The sequence below is a fragment of the Balaenoptera physalus genome (genome assembly GCF_965194825.1).
Source record: "Balaenoptera physalus genome assembly, chromosome: 1".
Lineage (NCBI taxonomy): Eukaryota > Metazoa > Chordata > Mammalia > Artiodactyla > Balaenopteridae > Balaenoptera > Balaenoptera physalus.
In genome coordinates, this window is record NC_138882.1 from 136,759,524 (window position 1) to 136,786,333 (window position 26,810).

Consider the following 26,810-nt stretch of genomic DNA (forward strand, 5'->3'; position numbering starts at 1 on the left):
GACCATCACAGAACTTATAGTGCAGAGGATCAGTGCTGTCATATACTGTCCCTTAATTTACACCCTCCAATGCCCTTCTGACACTTTCAACCAGAAATCACCAAATACAGACCCCATTGGACCAGTCATTATTGCATTGCCTGGTGAGTCAAGCACAACATCTAGAGTTGAAAGGAACCATAGCATTAGATAGTCCAGCAGTTTATAAACTTTAATTTTTAGCCATGAAATACTTATTTTAAATAAACTTTTGCAAAGATTTCCAATGTATAAAACAAAACTGAAAGTTGACCAGATCATATCACGTTCTTTGATGACTTCTACTGCCAAACTGTAAAGCAATATCTCACCACAAACTTAAATGACTTTTCCTCTCGGTGGTAACTCTTTTACTCTTCTGTACATTAGGGATGTGGGTATGGGATGTAATGATGCGATTTCATCCTGTTGCCAGCCTGATTTCCCCACTGTAGCTTTAGCTAGAACAACTGTTTTGCGGATGTGTGTGTGGCTTGGTCTTTTCTATTCCCCTGGTCTGGGATATAACTTCCTGCTTTCTTGGCTCATTAAGGATTTTAATTTGAAAACCACCAGTTTAGTCCAACCTATTCACTTTCTGATGAAAGAAAATGCCCAGAGAGAGGCCATAATTTGCCAGAGGTTACTGACTGAAGACTGGTAGAATTAAAATTCACACTTAGGGCTTTTAACCCTACGTCCTACTTTTCTAAGAACCTTGAATTACTTTAATAAATGACTTGTAGTGAAAGAATGAGTACAGAACTTACCCCTCTCCCTTACCAGCACACAGGTCAAAGGTCAGAGCCAGATGAGGACAGATGTTAGAAAGTAGGGGAAAAAGAGAAATGTAACACTCTGTAAATTAAGAAACGAAGCAAATAAACACGTTCAAATGGACAAGTTTGGAGAAAGAGCTAATAAAGTTGCTATCTTGTGGAAAACAACAGCAGCAACCCCTTAGGCTAGCTTCAGAGGAAAATATAAGTGGGTTGGTATTTTCAAAATGCATTATACATGCAAATCTAACTGATGAAGGAGAAAACAAAAGGTGAAATTCTGCATGGCAGATTTATGTTCTGTTTAATTCTATGGTTTTCCTTTTCTTACATATCACTTTAAAAGAAATAAAAAGTGTTTCTAAAGAAATTATAAACACAGTTGACAGAATCATGTTGATTTTTATATTCTGAGGACAGTGAAAGAAAAAACACTTGTGCTGCTGATAGAAGTTTCACTAAAGGGCAAATCACACCCCATATCTAGACAGTACATTACTATTCCAACAAAATAAAAATTTAAAAAAATCACTACCAAGCATGTTCCCATAGAAACTTCACTTGGATTTGTGAAGAGATTTGACCTTAAAGTTTAGCAATACAAGTTGCCAGAGAGTGTGATAGTGTATTAGCTGCATTAATTTTTATTGATTGATTCATTCATTCACTCATTCATACATTCCAACAAAGATTGTTGAGGGCATGAGATAGTACAGTAAAGGGGTCAAAACAATGAATAAGACAGGGTTTGATCCTCTAGTAAGCTCACGATCTAGTTGGACAGAAAATATATATGAATATAAGTGCAATATAAAATAGATAAAGAAAAAGGAAACGAGTATTATGAAAAATTAATGCTATGAGAATCCAGAGGAAAAAACATCACAAACAGCTAGAATAATCTAGGAATGCTTTATATAGTGGCTGAAACTTGAGATTAGACTTAAGGGTAAATAAGTGGAAAATACAGGTGAGCAGACCAGGTGAGTAAGCAAGAAGTGAGAGAGGAGGGGAAAAAAGGATGGCAATGGGATTTTCCAGTTATTGACTAGAAAAGAAAAGTTTATTCTGGGAAGTTGTGAGAAGTAAGACTAGAAATGTAGATTGGGTGAGATTGTAGAGGATGGTGCTTTCCAATGTTTGTCATGTAATGACACATATAGGAAATCATCATGTGTATATGTTTCACAGGGGTAAATGCACTATGTGCTCATGGCCAGTGGCCTGGTGGCTCTCCAAGGGCTGAGGTGGTTGGGTAGCTCACATACCTGTAACCCATTCATAGCAAACTTATGTGTCACTTCACACCTGTTGGGAAGCAGAGGAACTTGAATGCCATTCAAATGATAACAAATTATCCTCTGGCAATCATTTTTGCTTATCCAAACTTATTTTCCATACATGTTATCAGAAATTGTCTCAAAATATACTGGGTAGCCAAATACTGCTTCTCTGTTCTAGCAGAAGAACTTGGGAACAGCAAGCACAGCTGAGGCCAAGAGTAAGAAACCATATTGACATAAATAATAGAATCTGACTCTCCTTCACTCACTCAGACCTCTGAATGTGAGCAGATGGGCTTATGACCCCCCAAATAGGAGACTTCTATAGGGTTTCTATCTTGGAAAACAAAATAGGCCAAGAGAAAAGATCCACAGATATTGATTTTGGAGAAACATATCACCCTACAGTGAAACCCAAAAGAATACAAGCACCTGCCCACTACTATCCACAGTTTTTATCCTTTCTTTTAGTGCCTCACTGCGAAATATGAGTGGACAGCCAAATAGTACCAGATGTTTAAGGAATGGCTCTAACATGAAAGACAGAGACCTAAACAAACAAGCAAGTAGCTTAGAGGTAATACAGGCAATTCAGAAAACAAAAGACAACTTCAACAACAGAAATCAGTGGTCTTAAGACATGAAAACAATCAAACAAATAAAAATGCTGTAAAAAAGAAAAGGAAAAAGAGATAATACTTGGGAATTAAAAGTATGATAGAAATACAATGTTTCATAGATGCCAGAAAATGTCCAAGAAAATAAAAAGATTAAAAGTCTTGGGAAATAATAGAGAAAAAAATGAGAAATTTAGAACATCAATTCAAGAGTGTTGTTAATAGGAAGTCCAAAAAAGAAAACTGGAAAAAAACCAGAAGAAAGTAGCATTAAAAATCTCAAGCAATTTCCCAGAATTGATGGATACCATTTTCAAATTGGCAGAAGCCACCCAATGCCCATCAACACAGGTCAAATACAGGGGTTCAAAAATTGTAACACATCAGATTTCTAAATAGCAGTATTATGGGTTAGAAGACAATGTAGCTTTCAAAATTCTGAGTAAAAAAAAAAATTTATTTACAATCTGCAATTTTATACAGAACAAAATTATCAATCAAGGGTGAGGGTAGAAGAAAAGCACTTGCATACAGATGAAATGTGCTCCCTTTCTCAGGGTGGTATAGAAAGATAATGCATTAGTTAATTTTTGCTGCATAAATATACTACTACAAACTTAGTGGCTTTAAACAACATACATTTATTATCCCACAATTTGTGAGTCAGCAGTCGAGGCATAGCTTAGCTGGGTCCTCTGCATGGCTGCAATCAAGGTCTTGGCCAAGACTAAATGGTTTCTCCTCTGGAGGCTTGCTGGAGATGGATCTACTTCCAAGCTCACATTTTTGTTGGCAGCATTCAATTTCTTGCAAGATACCAGACTGAGGGCCTTAGTTTCTTATTGACCTTTGGCCAGAAGCTGCCCTCAGTTCATTATCACAGAGCTTTCTTCATGGGTCAGCTCACAACAGACAGCTCTTTTCTTTAAAGTTAGCAAAGGATACAGTCTCCTACCAAGGCAGGCATTACAATTTTATGTAATATAATATAGTCACGGAGCGACTGGGCCCGTGAGCCACAATTACTGAGCCTGTGCGTCTGGAGCCTGAAGAGTGGCCCCCACTTGCCACAACTAGAGAAAGCCCTCGCACAGAAACGAAGACCCAACACAGCCATAAATAATAAATAAATAAATTAAAAAAAAAAAACATTCAGCCCCTCCCAAGGTCTCCAAAAGTCTCACCCCATTACAGCATCTTTTCAAAGTCCAGAATTTTATCATCTATAATAATTAAGTTCTCTGACGCACTGAACTATAAAACTAAAGAGACAAGTTATCTGTTCCATATACAACCAGCCTACAAAGGTAGGACAGGTGTAAGATATCAGCTATAGATATTTCCATTCAAAAACAGGAAAAATGAAAGGTGTAGAAGTATCACTGATCCACTGAAATTCTAAAATCCAGTTGTGCAAATATTGGGAGTTCTTTGATTAGCTTTCAAGATCTAGGAATAATTTCCCCTGATTCTGGGCTCTACCCTCTGTGTTCTTGGTTCTACCCTCTGAGTGATCAAGAGTAATATATGTTTGCTGCTGAGTAGTAATATCAGCCTGCTTCCTGACATTAATTTTGGGGACTGACAGCCTTCTTTCATTTTACACAATCACTATACCTTTCAATTCAAGCTGGCAGTGCTTTTGCTGAATAACTTTCTCAAAAACTTGTGGCTCTTCCATGGTTCATTCCATTAGGCAAAAGCAACTTTTCTGAGATAAATTTTTGTCTATCTTGGGCTCCTGCTAAAATTGCTGAGGGACAACAACTTTAATCTTCCTAGAGGCCCCAAGGTTTGAGAGATTCCACAAAACATACTCTTAATCTCTTTCAATGGTTCCCTGTGTGACTGAACACTACTCTAATCCCCTGATATTTCTGAAGTTGTAACAAAAGGTTGTACAGTCATACTCTTGGCTTTTCTCTAAACCATACACTTCTCTGATAGTACTCAGAAGACATCTCCTAATTTTCCTGTATTTTGCCATCTGGAGAGGCTAAAATTTTTCAAAATCATCAATTTTCGATTCCTTCTTGTTTAACAGTTCTTCCCTTATATGTCTCTCTCCTTACATTTTACCATAAACAACAAGAAGAAACTAGGCTAAACCTTCAAAACTTTGGTTGGCAATCTCCTTCACAAAGTACGTTTATCTCTTACATATTCTGCTCTGCACGTAACTGTGGGTGAGAATTTCACTAAGATTTCTGCCCTTCCTAATAGGGATGCCCCTTCATCCAGTTTCCAATAACACGCTACTCACTACCTTTGAGTCCCCACTGACAGCATCCTCCTTAAAGTCTAGATTTCTACTGTCCGTCAAGGCAATTTAAGCTTTCTCTATTATTCTCCTTAAAACTCTACTAGGCATCATCCACTGCCTAGTTGCAAGGTTGATCCCACATCTTTAAGTATTTGCTATAACATTTCCAGGTACCAAAACCTATATTCAGTTCCTATTGCTATAGCATAATAGTATCAAAAAGTAGTGGCTTAAAACTACACACATTTATTATCTCATATGTTCTGTGTGTCAGGAATCTGAGGGCATGACTTAGCTGTGTCCTCTGCAAGGCTATGACCAAGGTAGCCACCTAAAACTGGGTTCTCACCTAAAGGTTTAGCTAGGGAAGGGTTTCCTTCCAAGCTCACTTGTTTGTTGGCAGCATTCAGCTCCTTGCACGATGCCAGACTGAGGACCTCAATTTCTTGCTGACTGTCAGCCATAAGCTGCTTCAGTTCTTTTCCATGTGGCTCTCTCATAGTACAGCTCACAATATGGCAGGTTGTCTTTTTTAAAGCCAATAAAGGAGAGAGCTTTCTTGCAAGACAAGCGTTACAATCTTATGTAATACAATCATGGAACCAACAACTTATCACCCCTGCCATATTCTATTATCTAGAAATAATTCACTAGGTCCCCCCACATAGAGACATGTATACCAGGATATGGGGATCATTGCAGTAATCTTAGAATCTCTGTGCCACAGATATGTTGTCCTAAACTGGAGCAAACCAAGAAAGATGAAAATATAGACTCCTGGAAATAGGAGATAAGTTAGGGTAATCATGGAAAGAGGGTGAAAGGAAACCTTGGGGTGACAGCTGTGCAGCAAATACAGAGAGAAAATGGTCCAGATTGGAAGAGGAGAAGAGAGGGCTCCCAGGGAGATGTCACCACAATATATATATAAAACAATGGATTGCTCAACCATTTTACAGTATTGAGAGGAGTTTAATAGCTGTGTTGGAGAGTTTGCAGATTAAGTAGTGATATATAAATAGAAAACTGAGCAAATAAAAAATAGGACAATTAATAACTCCAGGAAAAATTAAAAGTTAAGGAAAGAAAATGTAATCATAGTACATTTTGTTCTTAGCTGCATATCTATGAACAGAATCAGTAGTCAGAATAATATAAATACTACATTTTTATTCATTCTAAATTGTGATATAGTATATTCAGAGGATGGCTAGAAGGAAACTTGCACAGCTGTAGGGCAAGAGGAGTGAGGATGGTGAGCCTCATTCTCCATAAGTTTGAAATGCAAAGATAATGTCAAAAGCTGAAACAATAACTCAAGAAATAACATTATTTTTAAAATATACTATTAAATACCAGAACAGTTAAATACCCTTAAAGAGATTGTCCCTGTGGAATGAAAATCAGGCAAAGGAAAATTGGGGAAAGAAGCTCCTGACTTTCCATTATAAGCCTTCAATTATTAACTGATATTTTAATAATATACAGCATGGAGGTTCCTTAAAAACTAAAAATAGGGTTACCATATGATCCTGCAATCCCACTCCTGGGCATATATCTAGAGAAAACTATAATACAAAAAGATACATGCATCCCAATGTTCATTGCAGCACTATTTACAATAGCCAAGACATGGAAGCAACCTAAAGGTCCATCAACAGATGAATGGATAAAGAAGATGTGGTGTATGTATATATACAATGGAATATTACTCAGCTATAAAAAAGAACGAAATAATGTCATTTGCAGCAACATGGATGGGCCTAGAGATTATCATACTAAGTGAAGTAAGCCAGACAGAGAAAGATAAATATGATATGATATCACTTATATGTGGAATCTAAAAAAAATGATACAAATGAACTTACTTACAAAACAGAAGTAGACTAACAGACATTGAAAACAAACCTTACTGTTACCAAAGAGGAAAACCGGGGCGGGGGATGGAGATAAATTAGGAGTTTGGGATTAACATATACACACTATTGCATATAAAATAAACAGCAAGAACCTACTGTATAGCACAGGGAACTATACTCAATATTTTATAATAATCTGTAAGGGAAAAGAATCTGAAAACTGAATCACTGTGCTGTACACCTGAAACTAACATGACATTGTAAATCAACTATACTTCAATTAAAAACTTAAAAAATAAAATAAAATGAATATACATGCATTACTTAGAAAAGAATTAAAAACTTTGATAAACGAGCAAAAAAGAAAAAATACATTGCGATTTTAATTCAGCTCTGCAGAAAAATGTTGAACAGCCTTTACAGTGTTACTAAATTACCCTTTCCTTTTTCCCAAATCCTATAGCACTTGTTGATGTTACTTACCAGTAATGGATTATAGTGAGAGAAGGCTCGAGTGAGTGTGAAGTCTCCTAGGAGCTTAGCACAACTAGCCAATGGGAAGCAGAGGACTCTAGGACTAGATGCAGCCTTAGCCACTACAGATTATTAGATGCATTAGGGAAAACAGGCTGTGAAGGAACAGCAACTTCACAAACATGGGAGTGGTTGGACCTTCATCAATGGCAGGAGAGAGTTAGAGGAACTTAATTTCCTCAGAAAATATTGAGAAGAGAACTTCCAGACTATTTGTGGAAGGATTCCAGCTAGTCACAGAGTAATCAAGAGCAAAATACAGATCCTGAAGGGAAGGAGTAGACAGAATACACAGAAGGGTCAGAGTTCCCATGCAAAGACATGTAAATTAAGGCAGCCACTGTGAAAACAGAATGGAGGTGTCTCAAAAATCTAAAAGTAGAATTACCATATGACCCAGCAACTCCACCCCTGAGTATATATCTGAAAAAAACAAAAACACTAATCTGAAAAGATATATGCACTCAATGTTCATAGCAGCACTACTTACAATTGCCAAGATATGGAAGCAACCTAAGGGTCCATCAGCAGATGAATGGATAAAAAAGATGTGAGATATATATATATATATATATATATATATATGCACACATACATATATATTTAAGTATATATACATGTGTGTGTGTGTGTGTGTGTGTGTGTGTGTGTGTGTGTGTATGTATCATGGAATACTACTCAGCCATAAAAAAGAAAAAATAATGTATGATATAACTTACATGTGAAATCTAAAAAATACAACAAACTAGTGAATAAAACAAAAAAGAAGCAGACTCACAGATACAGAGAACAAACTAGTGGTTACCACTGGGGAGAGGGAAGGGAGGAGGGGCAAGATAGGGGTGGGGGAAAAACAGTTATTATGGGATTATATAAAATCATGTGTGTGAAACTTTTGAAAATTGTAAAGCACTACAGAATTTAAAGAATCCTTCATTCAATTAAAAAAAAAAAAAAAAAAAGACATGAGATTTCAGCAAGTGTTCCAGTTCATGCGGAGTGCTGGGCAAAGAATCCAATTTAAAATTACACTATGACCTGAGCCAGAAGAGAGAGAGTACAAGCAGGATTCTTTAACTCAAGAGGTTATTCACAGGCCTTACCTCCAACCCATCAGATAGTGGGTCAGTTAAAAACAAACCTTTAATCCAAACCCAATCATACTGTGAAACGGATACCATTAATGTTCTCTGTCCCTGCCTCCATTAGCTCAGAAATCTGTGGGACCTGGTAGTCTGTGGGCCTTAGCTTACTGATAGACCTCATTGTTTAATCCAATTCGAGTACTGGAGAAGTCATAGGCATAAAGAAAAAAAATAACAATCACATTTTCATTGTGTTCAATTACAATAAAGTATTTGGTAAAACCAACTGTCAACACATATAACATGCGTATAAGGTGGGTGAAAATTTTAAACAGCACAACATTGGTTTTCTAGATTTGAATTAAAAGGAAGACTCTGAAAATATGACAAAGGGAAAAATAACAACTTATTTCTATTCAGCTGGGGAGTCTTTATTGAGGTGGTACTCAGTTTGGAAAGAGGTATTTTTCAACAGAAATGTCAAGAACATTTGTAAAGCAATCCCTTCAGGAATAGTAAAAGATATACACTGGAAGGGATAAATCCCAATGGCAATTGCAGTTAAAATTCCAAAGCCCAGAGTGGGCAGACCATGTAAATAGAACTCACAAAAAATACACTTTAAAAGGTGAGTTTCTACCTTACTGTGTTACCCTGTTTAAAAACTCTGAACATATGCGCTAGAGGAGTTGAAGAGACAACAGATTCACCTTGTGATGATATCTTTTGAGATCCATTTCTCAGAATGTGAATAGCTTTCCCAGCCCATAACCATCACTACTTGTCAGTTTGAGAAATCATGCAAGGCCTTAATCTCTGGCACACCAACTGAGCATGAACCAGGAGAGATTATAATGGCCTCAAATAAAGTCAGATCAAACCTACCCAACCAAGCAACAGCGACAGCAGTTCTAATTAAGGGCCATTTGGAGAGAAGAGTCATGACTGTCCGAGAAGCATGGGAGTGTACAATGACATGTCCATGGGCTACAAGGATCAGCAGACCTTAGAGTGTCAGAGGGCTGCATAGGTTCCTGCTTCTGACCCAAAGCCCCATTGGCAGGATGTGAACCACAATAACCTGCTGCCTTTAATAATGCTATTTCTCTGCTGCTTTCAACTCACCAGGTACAGTGTCATCACAGAGAGGAAGAGAGAAAAGAAGCTGAAAATATCCCTTTAGAACATCAGCACTGATCGGGACAGATATTTTTAGTAAGCGATTGTCTGTCAAATCTGAGTCACGTGGCATGACACTTTAATGATCTGAGAGTTTGCAAGTCCCTGCAAAGTGACAGCTGCAAATGAGAATTTAGGAGGAGGTTCCACTAGGCAAGCAGAACATTGATCAAATCTATTGGCAGGAGCCCTAATCAAGGCAAAATGTCAGTGGAGATGCTGAGCTTAAAATCCTCCAGGTGATGAAGTACTTTCTGGCCAGGCATTTTCAGTGTTAGCGTTTAAGAGTTATTGCTATATGAGACTGGTTTACATCTTCAAGAGCCTGTCATGCTTTCACTGTTTACTACATTTAAAATATTTTTCCTCCTTATAAATATGTGATGGGATAACATTTCAAAAATAGATAAAATGTGAATTGTCGCACATTATGTTCTCTGTGAAATTTTAAATGAAAATTCTCCATGCATCGTGCTCATCCATCATTGACAGATTGCAGTAAGAATCAAGGTGTCCATTCTCTCTAGTTTCTCTCCATGCCACAGGCCACCTTGCCCATTTGACTGGCCATTCACAGCCTTATGACCAAGGGATCATTTGCCTTGCCTCCATGTTACCCATGGATGTACCTGGAGGAGTATCCAAGGAGAACCTGCCTGAGGTTGGTTCTCTTTGTTGAATGGATCCTCCAAGAAGGCTGCATAAAGGAGTGAATAGTTTAGGGTACAAAGCTCCATACTACATCTCAGTTGCTCTCAGAGCCATTAAAATCAAGCTAGAATCATAGCAATTTTGCAGGAAAGCATTGGAGTTCCTCCTTCCTCTTGTCTTGCTCTTCTCTGCAATGACTTGGCTTATGGCTTCAATTTTGTTATCTTTGAGTCTTAAATATGGTCAACAACCGTGCCAACAGCTTTCAGATTTCTGCTCAGGTTTCCTTCCCTTAATCTCAGATATTTTCTTACCCTGCTGGGTTACGAGCAGTCCTGCCCAGAACTCTGTTACCCTCTTGTAACCCATTGTGCTAACTGCTCTTTAGATTTTCTATTACTGACCCATTACGCTTGAACTCTGCTAAATCTCTTAGTGCTAAAACATACATTTTTTGCAACTCTTATTGCATGATTTTCTGCTTATACAAAATGCTTGTCTTCTCACAACCATATCAACATGGTATACTTTTCTCACAATGGAACTAAAATTATACAGCATTTTCAACAATGAAATTCTTCATGGATTCTCTATGCAAGTATTTTCATGAATAAGTGGAGACGGCATTCCACCTCATCATTTGCAGAACTCCTGAGAATATCTGAACTGTTATCTAAGCACTCTTAACATACATTTATATTAAGAAGTATGATTAACAGAAATGCAATAGACCACATTTATCGACACAGTATGTAGATTGTATTCAGACGTTGAGAATTCCTGATGATCCACAGACTGTAAAACTAATCACCTAACCTGAAAATACTTATGCTTTCTTGGGATGGAAATTTGGGATCTACCTCCTTTAGTTTCCTAGGGCTTTAGTACAAATGCTAAATTCTTTCTTTTGCCAGATTTCTTGGGTAACAGATGTATACTTTTCCCACAGAAAACATATACTGAATTTTGATTCTAGGCAGAAAATCCTCTCTGATCCCAACACTGTCCCCTGCCTCAGCACTGGTATTTCTTGGCTAAAAGAAGAACATTCCAATGCAATGTTTGGAGGTAGCAATTTTGATATGGATTCATCACAATAGCCACATTACTACCAAGATAGGAGACACACATCCCTGATTATTATTCCAATTCTTTACTCCCATTCTGAGCTCTTAACCAACTTTGAGCTTTACCTCAACCTTTATCTCCTCCTCAGTTTCAACCTCTCCTTAAGCCTTACCCATTCCTCTGGCCCTAATCCTACCCCATTTGTCCTGGTCCCTGTTTCCATGAAGGCATGAACTTATGCTTTAGTCCACAAATCCACCAACATTCAATCCTCACATACTTTTCCTATTTTGTCTCTACAGCTCCAGTTGCCGAATATCATCATTCCAGTAAAAAGAGAAGATCTCAGTTTGTTTTCCTATTACTTCCTACACTCGTTTTAGGCAGCTCCACAATCTCCATGAAGAATTCTGGCAGTTTTTGAGCCACTGTTTCTCAACACCCATCCCACCTTACCCCCACTCACCCTAGGCCTTTCTCCTCACAGCCTGTCACAATTACACATGTTGTATTTCCCTAAAAAGCAGGTATCATCACGGCCCTCACCTTAAGAAACCAAGGTTTTGAAGATCGACTTGAAAACGAAAGTTAAACATGAGGAGTTCTAAGAACCTAATGATTGTATCAATGATTTGATAAGGAGAATAAGTGGAAGATGAAAGAGAAAGCCTTCAATTAGAAAAAAAAATACAGTATAGCTATTGAAGCAATGAGGGAAAATTCCACTGTTCTGATATGTATTTATTTTATCTATAACTCATCCTATAACCATCACTCATCTCTTCAACTGGATATCCTACCATGCCAAACTGATAATAGTTTTCTAAGGATGTGTTTCTTCATAGTTTTGCATATGTTATTTCCCCAAGTAGAATTCTCTACCTCTGACCTTATCACCTCTTCCCTTTGTTATGCATTTGACCTCTTGATAAACCACCACTACTCCTTTAAATATCCAGCACAAATGTCACCTTTAATTTATTCTTTAAGCCAACCATTCCTTATTCCCTAACACCTGATATCTCCCTCAAATTTAGCACTTATTCTACTGAAATACCCTGTTCTCTTGCCTACTACAGGGTGAGCTTCTTCCAGTCAGACTTTATCTTTGTATCCCAGCTTCTGGTATAGTGTGTATGGAGCATGGGCTCAATAAATTAACAAGCTCTAGCGAATATTTTCAGTAAACATCAGTCTACATGGTTCTTCTTCTACTTTTGAACCATTTTTAAAGTTAAGATTATCAATGGTGTACAACTTTAAACATCTGAGAAGGGGAATGGTAGAAGTACTGAGCAAAATATAGATTGAGTTAGGTGGAGGTATGAGGAGGAACATGAAGGGAAAGCAGGCATCCTTTCAGACCTTGCTACAGGGAACTCTCTTTGTCCTGTGGCCTCTCTGATTACCGCTCCCTCCTATCATTTTTACTCCCCCTTTAATTGAAGCACTCTCTCTTCAATCCTTCCAAGTCTGTCCCTGAATCCTCTTGTGCTTCCTTACTTCAGTAATGCTATGTCAAGGAGAAAACTAGGATAGCCAATTAGTTTCTTTGAAGGGAATTAAGAATATCGGTAGACATTCTGGGTCCATATCTTCCTCTTACAGGGTAAGCTTGATATAATCAGGAGTCTTGATGCTTTCGTTTGGTGGATTTATGGGGCAGCTTGTGACTGTTAATTCTGCAGAGACTGAGATCTTTCTAGAAAGATGGCATTCAATAAATTGCTCCAATGGCCAAATAAGGATGGAATAAGCATCAGCATAAGTAAAGTAACTTTGAATTAGGAAAAAAATAAGATAACTCTGCAGCTGGAAGGGGAAAATGCCCAATACAAATTCAAATTTCCCATTTTCTTTTATGGAACAAGAAGCATTATACAAGTCCTCATAGCAAGCCACAGCTGGCACCTCCGGCAAAGCCTGGGAGGCTTTTGTTCTTCACATTTCAAAAAGCAGCCCATGAAAACCGAGCATCAATCTCAAGCAATTGCAATCGGTAAGAATGAAAAAATGTGAAATTTTATTGTTTATGAAATTGGTTTTTCAAATAAGAAGTCTCCCATCTCTGAGAAGAGTCTGCATGTTTGGCAGCAGCACAAGAGGCTTCTGAGAACTGAATGGATGCAGGTGGATGGAGTCCTCTCTAGGTCAAAATGGTTACACTGTCTCCAACGAGGACCTGGCCCCCAGCGGCTCCCATGGTATTTGCAAACTACCAGTGGCAGATTTTAAACACACTGCGCTATGGATGCCGAATTATTGGACATTCTGCTCATTGTGGAAGGTCACATAGGCTGATTTAAAGGGATGTTCCATGACTGCAAACTTTCTTCTTGAAAAATAGGTACATTGTGCTGATTGTTTTTTTACCTCAGGAACAAAACGGAAACTGTGGAGAGAGATGTGGAGAGAAAAGCAGCCCCATGAAGGCTTGTTTTCTTTAAAGCAACAAGAGAAGGATAGATCAAAGTTTCTAAGCAATCTCTAGACCTCAAAATGAACAGAAGAGCATTTAAGTCATTTGACTCATCGTCTTTTTGAGTGTCAGTGTGGTTATGCCTGCATACAACTCTAGTCCATTTATAACATTATAAAATAACAAAGTCAAATTCTAAAGCAGAAGGACCTTGAGAAATTTTTTAATCTCAAGCTCCTAACTTTGCATATGAGGAAACTGAGATACCAAGAAGTTGTAACCTTTCCAAGGAAGTGGCAAGAACTGGAACACACATTTTTAAATGCTAATTACCATGTACCATGTTTTCTCCACTATGACATACCCAGTTGCAGGCAATTTACACTATTTTTTTAAACCAAGGAAGGCAGTTAGATACATTACTTTTAGTATGATAATGAATCACAGCTCTGGTCATAATTGAAAGAACTATCACACATAACATACTTTCACCTGTAAAAAAAATCTTACACATAAAAGTTCACCTTTTAGTGAACTGTGAGTGAAACATTTTGACCACTATATTTACCCTTTGTAATTTTTTTCAACTTCTCCATAAACAGATTAGGAAAACAAAACACTGTCTATTGTGCACACTCATCCAAGAAGTATATATATAATGGCCAACACAGTATCAGACATTTTGAATTTTTATCTCCTTGGAACAGAGCCATCAATTATTGCTGGAGATCACTGAGAGTTTGCTATAGCTCATTCTTCATTTCTCATCCCTGGCTTATTTGTCACTATTTCTCAGGAAAGTTAGGTTTGGTTAATATACTGATATTATCTATTGGCTCTCAGCATCCATTCCCCCTGCCTTTTTATGTATTTCAGCAATTACAAGCCTGAAAACAACTTAACCCCAGCTCTCTTGCAGATAGAGATATATATGCAGTTTGGTTTCTTTCAACAAGATGCACTCATTCAAGATTTGGCCGATGGGAAGGAGTTGGAGGCCATTCTCAAGTTCCAACACATCTCACTGCTCAAGGTAGCTGGACTCTTTGTTTTAGTGTCTAGTCACCATCTGCATGGATGTGAGGTAGTTGTGACTATGGGCGTAGCAGCAAACGTCTGGTTTGCAACTTGTTGGATATTGAAATCAGTAGTCCAGTAGGAGAACTCCTGACTTCTACTTCTTTAAACCCTCATTTTGTAAGCAACTAGTTTCTTACATTAAATCCCTTCCTTCTAGAAAAACATAGAGTTGTTCCTCTTTCTTGCAATAACTCCTAATATAGTCACTATTTGAAAGTGAAAACTTTCAGGTCTCAGATCTTTTCCTTCAAAATCCTAGACTTTTCAGACTCCATCCAGGGTCCAAGCTCCTGGAACAATGTCTCTCTCCCCCTCTTTCCAGTCTCCTGCTTAATTTGTAGAAAGTCTGGGGGCTGGAAGTAGACACAGCAATGAACTTAGAGCCTGGAGTTAAGAGGCATCTTCTAGTTATTTACTACCAACTGATCTCAGGATAAAAAACCAAATCCTTAATATGGCCCATGAGATTGCTTTTTACATCTGTGACTCTATTTCTGTTTTGTAAATAAGTTCATTTGTACCATTTTTTTAGATGACACATATAAGCTATATCACATGATATTTGTCTTTCTCTGTGACTTACTTCACTCAGTATGACAATCTCTAGGTCCATCCATATTGCTGCAAATGGTATTATTTTGTTATTTTTTATGGCTGAGTAATATTCCATTGTATATATGTACCATGTCTTTATTCATTCCTCTGTTCGTGGACATTTAGGTAGCTTCTATGTCCCAGCTATTGTAAATAGTGCTGCAGTGAACACTGGGGTGCAAGTATCTTTTTGAATTATGGTTTTCTCTGGATATATGCCCAGGAATGGGATTGCTGGATCATATGGTAGCTCTATTTTTAGTTTTTTAAGGAACCTCTTAAAAAACAAACTTATGGTTACCTGGGGGATAGGGCGGGTGGAAGGATAAATTGGGAGGTTGGGATTGACATATACACACTACTATATATAAAATAAATAACTAATAAGGACCTACTGTATAGCACAGGGAACTCTACTCAATACTCTGTAATAACCTACATGGGAAAAGAATCGAAATACATTTCATAGCATTCAGCACAGTTTGTAATTGTATTTTGTGTAATGATTTCACTACTCTCTGTGATCCTATCAGAACACAAGTCCAATGAAGATAAGAAATGGGTTTGTTGGAAAGTAAAATATTAGCATCTGCTGAAAAAATTTCACTTTTAATTCAAGTTTGATATAAACTGTTGCTTGCATTTCATCAAAAAATAACTTTCTCTATTACTAACGGATATGTAGAGTTTGGGGAAAGAAGACCCCAGTAGAAACTGGGAAAAACTTGTCACTTCAATTTATTACAACCTCAGTGGATAACAAAGGATTGCATTTGTGAACTGTCATAGTCTTCTATACAAGTATACCTTGTTTTATTTTGCTTTATTTTATTGTCTTCTCAGATATTGCATTTTTTACAAATTGAAGATTCGTGGCAACCCTGCACTAGACAAGTATATTGGTGTCATTTTTCCAACAACATTTGCTCACTTCAGGTCTCTGTGTCACATTTTGGTAATTCTCACGATATTTCAAACCCTCCACTAGCAAAAAGATTGTGAATCACTGAAGGCTCTGATGATGGTTAGCATTTTTTTTAGCAATAAAGTACTTTTAATTAAGGTATATACATTGTTTTTTTAGACATAATGCTATTGAACACTTAATAGACTACAGTAGAGTATAAACAGAACTTTTATATGGGAAACCAAAAATTTGTGTGACTTGTTTAATTGTGATATTCACTTTATTGTGATGGTCTGGAACTGAACCCACAATATCTCTGAGGTATGCCTGTAGTAACTAATCATATTTTAAGACCTCATACAATAAATAAAATGTTTCACAAATCTTGAAATTGACACAATTACAGGGATTTTTTTTTTTTAATGTATGTCTTTAAAAGAGATCGTCTGTGAGGCACAACTGAAAGAGTTCCTAATGACTAGGCTTTTTTGTTTGTTTGTTTCAGTCTTGTATAAAAGCCCAAGCTGGCCAAATGAAGAGCTTTTTGTACACAGAGAAGAAGAGGGAGAGAGAAAGAGAGAAAGAAACGGAACAGACAGACAGGCAGAGGGAGAGGGAAGAAAGAAGAAAGATGAGAGAGAAGAGAGAAAGAGAGAGAACAATTTCTGGCTAACTCACTATTCCAGACTCTAGCCATTAGACTCAACCCAGCTGAGGCCTCAGATACCATGAAACACAGACAAGTTGTTCCCATAATGTTCTGTCAGAATTCCCAAACCACAGAATTAGGAGATAAAATAGGAATAAAAAGTTTTAAGCTACTAAGTTTTGGGATAGTTTGTTCATGGCAATAGATACCTGGAACAATCTCTCTCATAATTTTTTTTTTATTGAAAAATATGTTTGTTGAAAAGTATTTGTTGACTGAATGTCTAATTAAGCAAATACATATTAAAGCAATGAGTCTCTTCTCTACCCATGTCACATTAGTAATAATCAGCAAGATTGCTAATAACATGTTAGAGACACAATGGTGAAACAAGACTCTCAGATACCATTGGCAAGGATGTAAATTGGTACATTCTCCTTGAAGAACAAGATAGAAATCTCTATTAACAGTTTAAACACATGTTCCCCTTAGTCATGCTCATCTACTTCTAGGAATGTATTCCACAGATATACTCATGTGTGCAGAAACACATGTTCAAATATGTTCACTCACTGCAGAATTGTTTGTGAATGTTGAGGCCTGGAAATAATATAAATGCGCATCAATAAGAGGTCAGTTAAATTGATTATATCTTTTCAACAGAATAACTTTCCCCTGCTGATAAATACTAGGTAAAATCTGTAGGTGCAGATATCAAACTATCTCTGAAGTGCATTATAAATGAGAAAATCAAGGTTCAGAATACAGCATACTGCCCAATGTGAAATAATGTGTGAAAGAAAGAGATGTGTGCTTCCTGTAGAAGCACCGTACTTCTTGGAGGCTGATTAAGAAACTGGTAATAGTGGTTGCCACTAGAAAGTGGACTAGTGATCTGGAATGGTGGAAATTTACTTTTCACTGAATATACTTTTGTACTGTTCGTTCCTTTCCCCCTGTGCTTGTTTTACTTTGGGTTCAAAAAACAAAATCTAGCACCCAATCACAGTTTTCAATTGATATGAAGAGTAAAAAAAAAAAAAAAGATGTTATCACAAAAATGTAATCATAGCTTAAACTCAGAAAGTTGTGTCTAACAAAGAATAGACAGCCTAAGGAATGTTTCACCTGAGAAGAAATTATATCTCCTTGGAATTCTGGAAAAATAGGTAAACCTAAAGAGTTTAGTGATCTTACGTCAGGACTTCTAGCTCTTAGCCTTTGGGACTCAGCTTCTCTCCTAGAGTATAATTCAGAATAATGTTGATATCATCACACATCTTTACATTGGTTTGCAGGCAAAAGTTCGAAAGGGCAAGAAATGCATTCCCTGAACATGAAAATGCTCTATTACCTTCAACCCCTCATCTGGCATTATTTAAGCAGTGAATGGTCATATACATAACATGTATATTTTGAGAACAATTATTAAGTATTTTGAATTTTGTTTGTTTTAGTAAAGAAAAGGAAAGAGAAAAAGGAATTCATCATAAATTCCTTTGATCTAGAGTGCACATGTGTGTTAACACGGCTACTGTGGGCCAGAACCAGCCCATGGGAAACATTTCTCTGCCTTTGCCTGTTGTGATCCAATAGCAAGACACCAACAGAAATTCACCTCTTTTCTACCTTATCAACTCTTGCTGTTTGGCAGCACTTCATCTTTTCCAAGGAAAAGGATTTGAGCCTCTGCCTGAAATGTCTAGGCTATGCATGATTTTTACACAGCAAATTCCCACTGGAAACTACAAAATACCTAGGGTCATATTACCTACATGAGACCCTAGGTATTATGGATTTACCTATAGCCTTCCCAGTTTGATCAAAGTCACAACCAGATGGGTCTCTTTTTAAGAGTTTCTATTAATCCACTGCAGATTTACTGTTAAATGTTAAAAGCTGGCACAGACTTCTTCACAATTTTTTATAAATTAAATTACCATCAAAGCACTCCTTAACCATTACTTGTCATTCATTGTCTTTGTAAAAATAATTGGCTTCATAAATAATTCAGTTTGTCTATTATTTTCGTGAATGAATATAAGCTCTCCATGAAGCCTATTTGTATTATTTATTTTTTTTAAAAAAAGCTGAGATGATTGCTCAGATAAGGCATAGAGAAAAGAAAAAACTTCCCCATTGGATTAATCTAATGCGAAGATTGAGAACTGAAAGGAATGATAAAAGATGTTTCCTACTTGATTATTTTTTGTATTCAGGCTGCTTCTTTCTTGACAATTGAAAAACTAAAATATTTAAATCTGCTCTTTCTTTTTTAATAGAATATAATCTAAAAGTTTTTCCTTCCTTTTCCTTTCCTTTTTCTTTTCTTTCTTTCCTCCATCCTTTTCTTCCCTCCTTTCAGTCATAATTCCAAGCCATAATATGTAATCACATTCTATTTTAATAAGCCCTGATTTAAATTCACCCCTACAATACTTAACTTCTACCTGAATTCTTACTCATATACCAAAATTGACACTGAATGCATCTTGCTCTAAAGTTCTTTCTGGTAGGATGATAAAATATAGCCCTTTATTATTTCTTTGCACACATTTAAAAATCATTTTACACCTAGAGAGGTAGTGTATTAGTTTTCTATTGCTGTCATAACAGCAATATTGTTTAGTGGCTTAAACAATATAAATTTATTATCTTATATTATCTATCGACCAGAAGTCTGACATGGATTTCAATGGCTAAAATCAAGGCAACAGTAGCACAGTATTCTTTTCAGGAGGACATGGAAAAGAATCTGTTTCCTTGCTTTGTCTAACTTCTAGAAGCTTCCTGCCTTCTTTGGCTTATGGCCCCTCTCCATCTTCAAAGCCAACAAAGGTGGGCTGAGTCTTTCTCATATCGCATTACTCTGACCTACTCTTCTGTCTTCCCCATGCACTTTTAAGGACTTTGTGATTACACCAGCCTACCCAGATAATCCAGGATAGTTCCATCTGAAAAATTCATTCTCCTTTGCTATGGAACGTAACATATTTACAAGTTCTGGGAATTAGGACGTGGCGATTTGGTGTGGGGGGGTGTTCATTATTTTGCCTCCTACAAAAGGTATTGCATCATGGAAAAATGCATGGGCTTTAATGTCAGGTGGGTCTATACTAGCATCTCAGAGTAGCCTCTTACCAAGTGAATGAGCTTGGCTAGATAACTTAACCTCTCTGAGTCTTAGTTTTCCATTTGAAAAATGAATTTAGTAATTCCTAACTTGCAAGATTTGTCCTGAGGACTACATATAATATTGGGTTGGCCAAAAAAGTTGGTTTGGGTTTCTCCATAAGATGTTACAGAATCCAGACATCTTATGTTGGGTTGGCCAAAAAGATCGTTCAGGTTTTTCTGTAACATCTTGCAGAAAAACCCGAATGAACCTTTTGGCCAAACCAATATAAAATGTCTGGGTCACGGTAGAAAGAAAGTCAAGAGTAGCCATTATCGATCTTATTTAACTTATAATATGTTATTTTCTTTAATCATTACCTCCTTTTCCAGAACATATATTAACCAAACGATAAATATTTATTAATTAATTGATTATCTGATTATCAGATGTAAAGAAAAATAAGAAGGAGGTGGTAAAGCAAAATAGAAACCTATGTATGGGAATGGAAAGTGTCTCCAATAAGGTTATTTGGGGGAAAAAAATAGTCCAGAATAAAATACATGATATGCCTGAAAATCACATTGTGTTAGATTGTATGCTCCAAGAGGGCAGAGGCTGGGCATGTCTTATTCAGTGCAAATTTCCTGGCATCTTGCCCAGCACCCATCACATAGTAGACACTCAATAAATATTCATTGCATGAAATGAAAAGAAGTAGGCATGAAACTTGGATAGAATTCTGGGCTTGCACAGACTAAATATTTGTGAAGTTAACCCGTGTCTCTCAGCTGTTCAGTTCATTTACCTCTAAAAGATCTGTGCTAATACCCTGGGTCAGAATTAATAAAAAGCTTCATTATCAATAACAACTGTCATTTATCAAACACCAACTACACACAGACACAAGAGTTTTACTCACGTCCTCTAATTAAACACTACAAGACTATGTGGCAGCTATTTCTGTCCACACTTGAGAGCTAAGTTGTGGCAGGTATTTCTGTCCACACTTGAGAGCTAAGTTGGGAATCAGAAAAGAGATTTAATAGGTCCAAGGTCATCTACCACTTTAATGGTAGAAACAGGATTAAGCATAGATATTTTTTTTCCCCAAAGATCATGCTGTTTGGCTCAGTTATGCTACTTCCCATGAAACAGTCTTTTTCGATCACTTGTGTAGTGTGTTAGGCCACTTCTAAGTGCTGGAAATATAAAATGTAAGTATAGCTTCTACCCTCAAAAATACAACTTTAATATGTTGTGATGATAGCTATATTAGCAGTATAAACAAAGTACTTTGGGGAACACAGACATGACAACAATAATTTAGCATTTATGGAATTAGGAAATTTTCCCTCTCTAGTTTTTTAATTGTAGTTTCAGGTGTACAACATAGTGACTCAATATTTTTATACATTACAAAATGATCACCACGATAAGTCTAGTTACCATCTGTCACCATACAAGGTTATTACAATATTTTGACTATATTCCCTATGCTGTGAATTATATTCCCATGACGTATTTATTTATTTTATAACTGGAAGTTTGTACCTCTTAATCACTTTCATCTATTTTGCCCATCCCCCACCCGCATCCCCTCTGGCAACCACCAGTTTGTTTTCTATATCTAAGTGTCTGTTTCTGCTTTGCTTTCCTTGTTTGTTTGTTTTTAGATTCTATTTATAAGTTAAATCATATGGTATTGATATTTTTCTTTCTCTGACTTATTTCACTTAGCATAATACCCTTTAGATCCACCTGCATTGTTGCAAACAGAATGATTTCATTCTTTTTACGGCTGAGATGGCTGAGTAATATTCCATTATATACACACACACATACACACACACACACATACACATATATATATATATATACATGCACACATATATACCCCATCTTCTTTATCCATTCATCTATCGATGGACACTTAGGTTGCTTCCATATCTTGGCTATTGTAAATAATTCTACAGTGAACATAGGGGTGCATATATCCTCTCAAATTCAGGTTTTCATTTTCTTCAGACATATACTCCAAAGTAGAATTGCTGGATCATATGGTATTTACATTTTTAATCTTTTGAGGAACTTCTATGCTGTTTTCCATGGTGGTTGCACCAATTTACATTCCCATTAACAGTGTATAAGAGTTCCCATTTCTCCACATCTTCTCCAACACTTGCTATTTCTTGCTTTTTGGATAACAGCCACTCTAATGGGCACAAGGTGATATCTCAGTGTGGTTTTGACTTGCATTTCCCTGATGATTAGTGATGCTGAGCATCTTTTCATATGCCTGTTGGCCATCTCTATGTCTTTTTTGGAATAAAGTCTATTCAGGACCTCTGTCCAATTTAATTGAATTGTTTGGGTTTTTTTATATTGAGTTATATGAGTTCTTTATATATTTTGATATCAACCCCTTATCAGACATATCATTTGCAAATATTTTCTTACATTCCACAGGTTGCCTTTTTGTTTTGTCAGTGATTTCCTTCACCATGCAAAAGTTTTTTAGTTTGACGCAGTCCCATTTGTTATTTTTGCTTTTGTTGTCCTTGCCTTAGGATACATATCAAAAAGAGAAGAAAAAAAAAAAAAACTAAGACCAATGTCAAAGAATTTAATGCCTATGTTTTCTTCTAGAAGTTTTACAGTTTCTGGTCTTATATTTAAGTCTTTAATCCATTTTGAGTTTATATTTGTATATAGTGTAAGAAAGTGTTCCAGTTTCATTCTTTTGCACGTAGCTTTCCAGGTTTCCTAACATCATTTATTGAAAAGACTGTCTTTCCCCATTGTATATTTTTGCCTCCTTTGTAGTAGACTAATTGACTATATAAATGTGGGTTTATTTCTGGGATTTCTATTTTTTGTGCCAGTACCATACAGTTTTGATTTCTATAGCTTTACAGTATAGTTTGAAATCTGGGAGCATGATACATTCAGCTTTCTTCTTCTTTCTCTAGATTGCTTTGGTTATTTGGGTTCTTTTGTGGTTCCATGAAAATTTTAGGATTATTTGTTCTAGTTCTGTGAAAAATGCCACTGGTATTTTGATAAAGATTGTATTGAATTTGTAGATTGCATTAGGTAATATGAACATTTTATCAATGTTAATTCTTCTAATGCATGAGCATGGTATATCTTTTTATTTATTTGTGTTGACTTCAGTTTCTTTTATCAATGTCATAGTTTTCAGAGTACAGGTCTTTCATCTCCTTGGTTAAATTTCTTCATAGGTACTTTATTCTTTTTGATGAAATTGTAAATGAGATTGTTTTCTTAATTTCTCTTTCTGATATTTTGCAAAAGATTTCTGTATTTTAACTTTGTACCCTTCAACTTTACTGAATTTGTTTCTTAGTTATAATAGTTGGGTTTTTTTTCTGGAGTCTTACAGCTTTCTTTATATAGTTTCATGCAATCTGCAAATAGTGACAGATTTACCTCTTCCTTTCCAATTTGTATGCCTTTTACTTCTTTTTCTTGCCTATGTGCCCTGGCTAGCACTTCCAATACTATGTTAAATAAAAGTTGTGAGAATGGGCAACCTTGTCTTGTTCCTGATCTTATAGGAGAAGATTTCAGCTCTTCACTATTGAGTATGATGTTAGCTGTGGGTTAGTAATATATGGCTTTTAATTATGTTGAGGTACATTCCCTTTATACCCCTTTGTTGATAGTTTATATCACAAATGTATGTTGAACTTTGTCAAATGATTTTCTGCATCTATGGAGATGATCATATCATTTTTGTCCTTTATTTTGTTAATATGGTGTATCAGGTTGATTGATTTGCGGATATTAAACCATCCTTGCATCCCTGGAATAAATCCCATTTGATCATGGTATATGATCCTTTGAATGTATAGTTGAATTTGGTTTACTAATATTTTGTTGAGGATTTTTGTATCCATGTTAATCAGGAATACTGGCCTGTAGTTTTCTTTTTTGGTAGTGTCTTTGGTTTTGGTATCAGGGTAATACTGGTCTCATAAAGTGAATGTGAAAGTGTTCCTTCCTCTTCAAATTTTTGGAATAATTAGAGAAAGATAGGCATTTAACTCTTCTTTAAATGTTTGGTAGAATTCACCTGTGAAGCCATCTGGACCAGGACTTCTGTTTGTTGGGAGTTTTCTGATTCAATTTTGTTACTAGTAATCAGTCTATTCAGATTTTCTATTTCTTCAGGATTCAATCTTGGAAGATTGTATGCTTCTAGGAATGTATCCATTTCATTAGGTTGTCTGATTTGTTGGCATATAATTGTTTGTAGTATTCTCTTATGATTCTTTGTATCTTTGTGGTATTGGTTATTATTTCTCCTCATTCATTTCTGATTTTATTTGTTTGGGCTCTCTCTTTTTTCTTAATGAGTTTGTTGATTTCTAAAGGTTTGTTGATTTTGCTTATCTCATCAAAGAACCAGCTCTTAGTTTCATTGATCTTTTCTATTGTTCTTTTAGACTCTATTTCCACTCTGACCTTTATTTTCTTCTACTAACTTTGTGCTTTGTTTATTCTTTTTCTTCTTCCTTTAAGTATAAAGTTAGATTGTTCCAGGCTTTTTTTGTTTGTTTGTTTCTTGATGTAGGCCTGTATTACTGAGAACTTCCCTCTTAGAATGCCTTTTGCTGGGTCCCAAAGATTTTGGCATATTGTGTTTCCATATTCATTTGGCTCAAACTATTTTTTTAATTTCCTTTTTGATTTCTTTATTGACCCATTCGTTGTTTAGAGCATGTTGTTTAGTTTCCACATTTTTGTGTTTTTTCCAGTTTTCTTCTTATAGTTGATTTCTAGTCTTATACTGTTGTGGTTGGAAAAGATGCTTGATATGATTTCAATCTTCTTAAATTTATTGATACTTGTTTTGTGGCCTAACATGTGATCTACCTTGACAAATGTTACATGTGCACCTGAAAAGTGCTCTTTTTAAATGGAATGTCCTTTTAATAACTGTTAAGTCCATCTTGTCTAATGTGTCATTTAAGGCCAATGTTTCCTTACTGAGTTTCAGTCTGGATGATCTATCCATTGATGTAAGTGGGGTATTAAATTTCCCTATTATTATTGTATTCCTGTCTATTTCTCCCTTTATTTCTGTTAATATTTGTTTTGTATTTAATACCTATTTATATAGGTGCTCCTATGTTGGGTGTATAAATGTTTACAAATGTTATATCTTTTGTTCGATTGACCTCTTTATCATTAGGTAATGCTCATCTTTGTCTTTTGTTACAGTTTTTGTTTAAAAGTCTATTTTACTGATACAAGTATTGCTAACCCAGCTTTCTTTTCTTTTCCATTTGCATCACTTTACTTTTTTTTCCATCCCTTTACTTTTAGTCTGTGAGTGCCTTTAGTTTTGAAGTGAGTCTTTTATAGGCAGCATATAGAAGGGTCTTCTTTTTTCTATTCAGCCACCCTATGTCTTTTAATTAGAGATTTTAGTCTGTTTACATTTAAAGTAATTATTGGTAGGTATGTACTTAATGCCATTTTATTAATTGTTTTCTGGCTGTTTTTATAGTTCCTCTCGCTTTCTTTTTTCTTCTCTCTCTTTGTTTGTAGTTTGTTTTCTTTTGCATTGTGTTTAGATTCCTTTCTTAGTTTCTTTTGTATATTTACTATAAGTTTGGGTTTTTTGTGGTCACCATAAGGTTTACATATAACATCCTATGTATATAAGTCTCTCTTAGGTTGGCAGTGACTTAATTTTGAACACATTCCAAAGCTTCATAATTTTCCTCCCCTCTTCCATGTTTCATATTTTTGATAACACTTTTTACATCTTTCTATTTTATGTATTCTTTAATTAATTATTGTATTTTTTATTAATTTTACAACCTTTGTCTTTTACCCTTCATACTTTCCTTATAAGTGACTGATCTACTACCTTTATTACTTTTTACCTTTTCTGGTGAATCCTTACTTTCATATGTTTTCGTATTATTAACTAGTGCCCTTTTTTTTGGTTTAGAGAAGGCCCTTTAACATTTCTTTTTTTTTTAATTTTTATTTATTTATGGCTGTGTTGGGTCTTCGTTTCTGTGCAAGGGCTTTCTCAAGTTGTGGCAAGCGGGGGCCACTCTTCATCGCGGTGCGCGGGCCTCTCACTATTGCGGCCTCTCTTGTTGTGGAGCACAGGCTCCAGACGCGCAGGCTCAGTAATTGTGGCTCACAGGCCCAGTTGCTCCGCGGCACGTGGGATCTCCCCAGACCAGGGCTCAAACCCGTGTGCCCTGCATTGGCAGGCAGATTCTCAACCACTGCACCAACAGGGAAGCCCAACATTTCTTTTAAGGCTGGTTTGGTGATGATGGACTCCTTTAACTTTTGCTATCTGAAAAACTCTTGGTCTTTCCTTCAAATCTGAACAATAACCTTTCAGGGTAGAGAATTCTTGGTTGTCAGTTTTTTCCTTTCAAAACTTTGAATATGTCATGCCACTCTCTTCTGGCCCATAAGGTTTCTGTTGAAGAATCTGCTCATAGCTTTATGAGGTTTCCCTTGTATGTATTAAGTTGCTTTACTCTTGCTACTTTTAAGATTCTCTCTTTACCCTTAACTTTTATCATTTTAATTATAGTGTGTCTCAGTGTGGTTCTCTTTAGGTTCATCTTATTTGGACCTCTCTGGGATTCTTGGGTCTGGATGGTGGTTTCCTTCTCCAGATGAGGGAAGTTTTTAGCCATTATTTA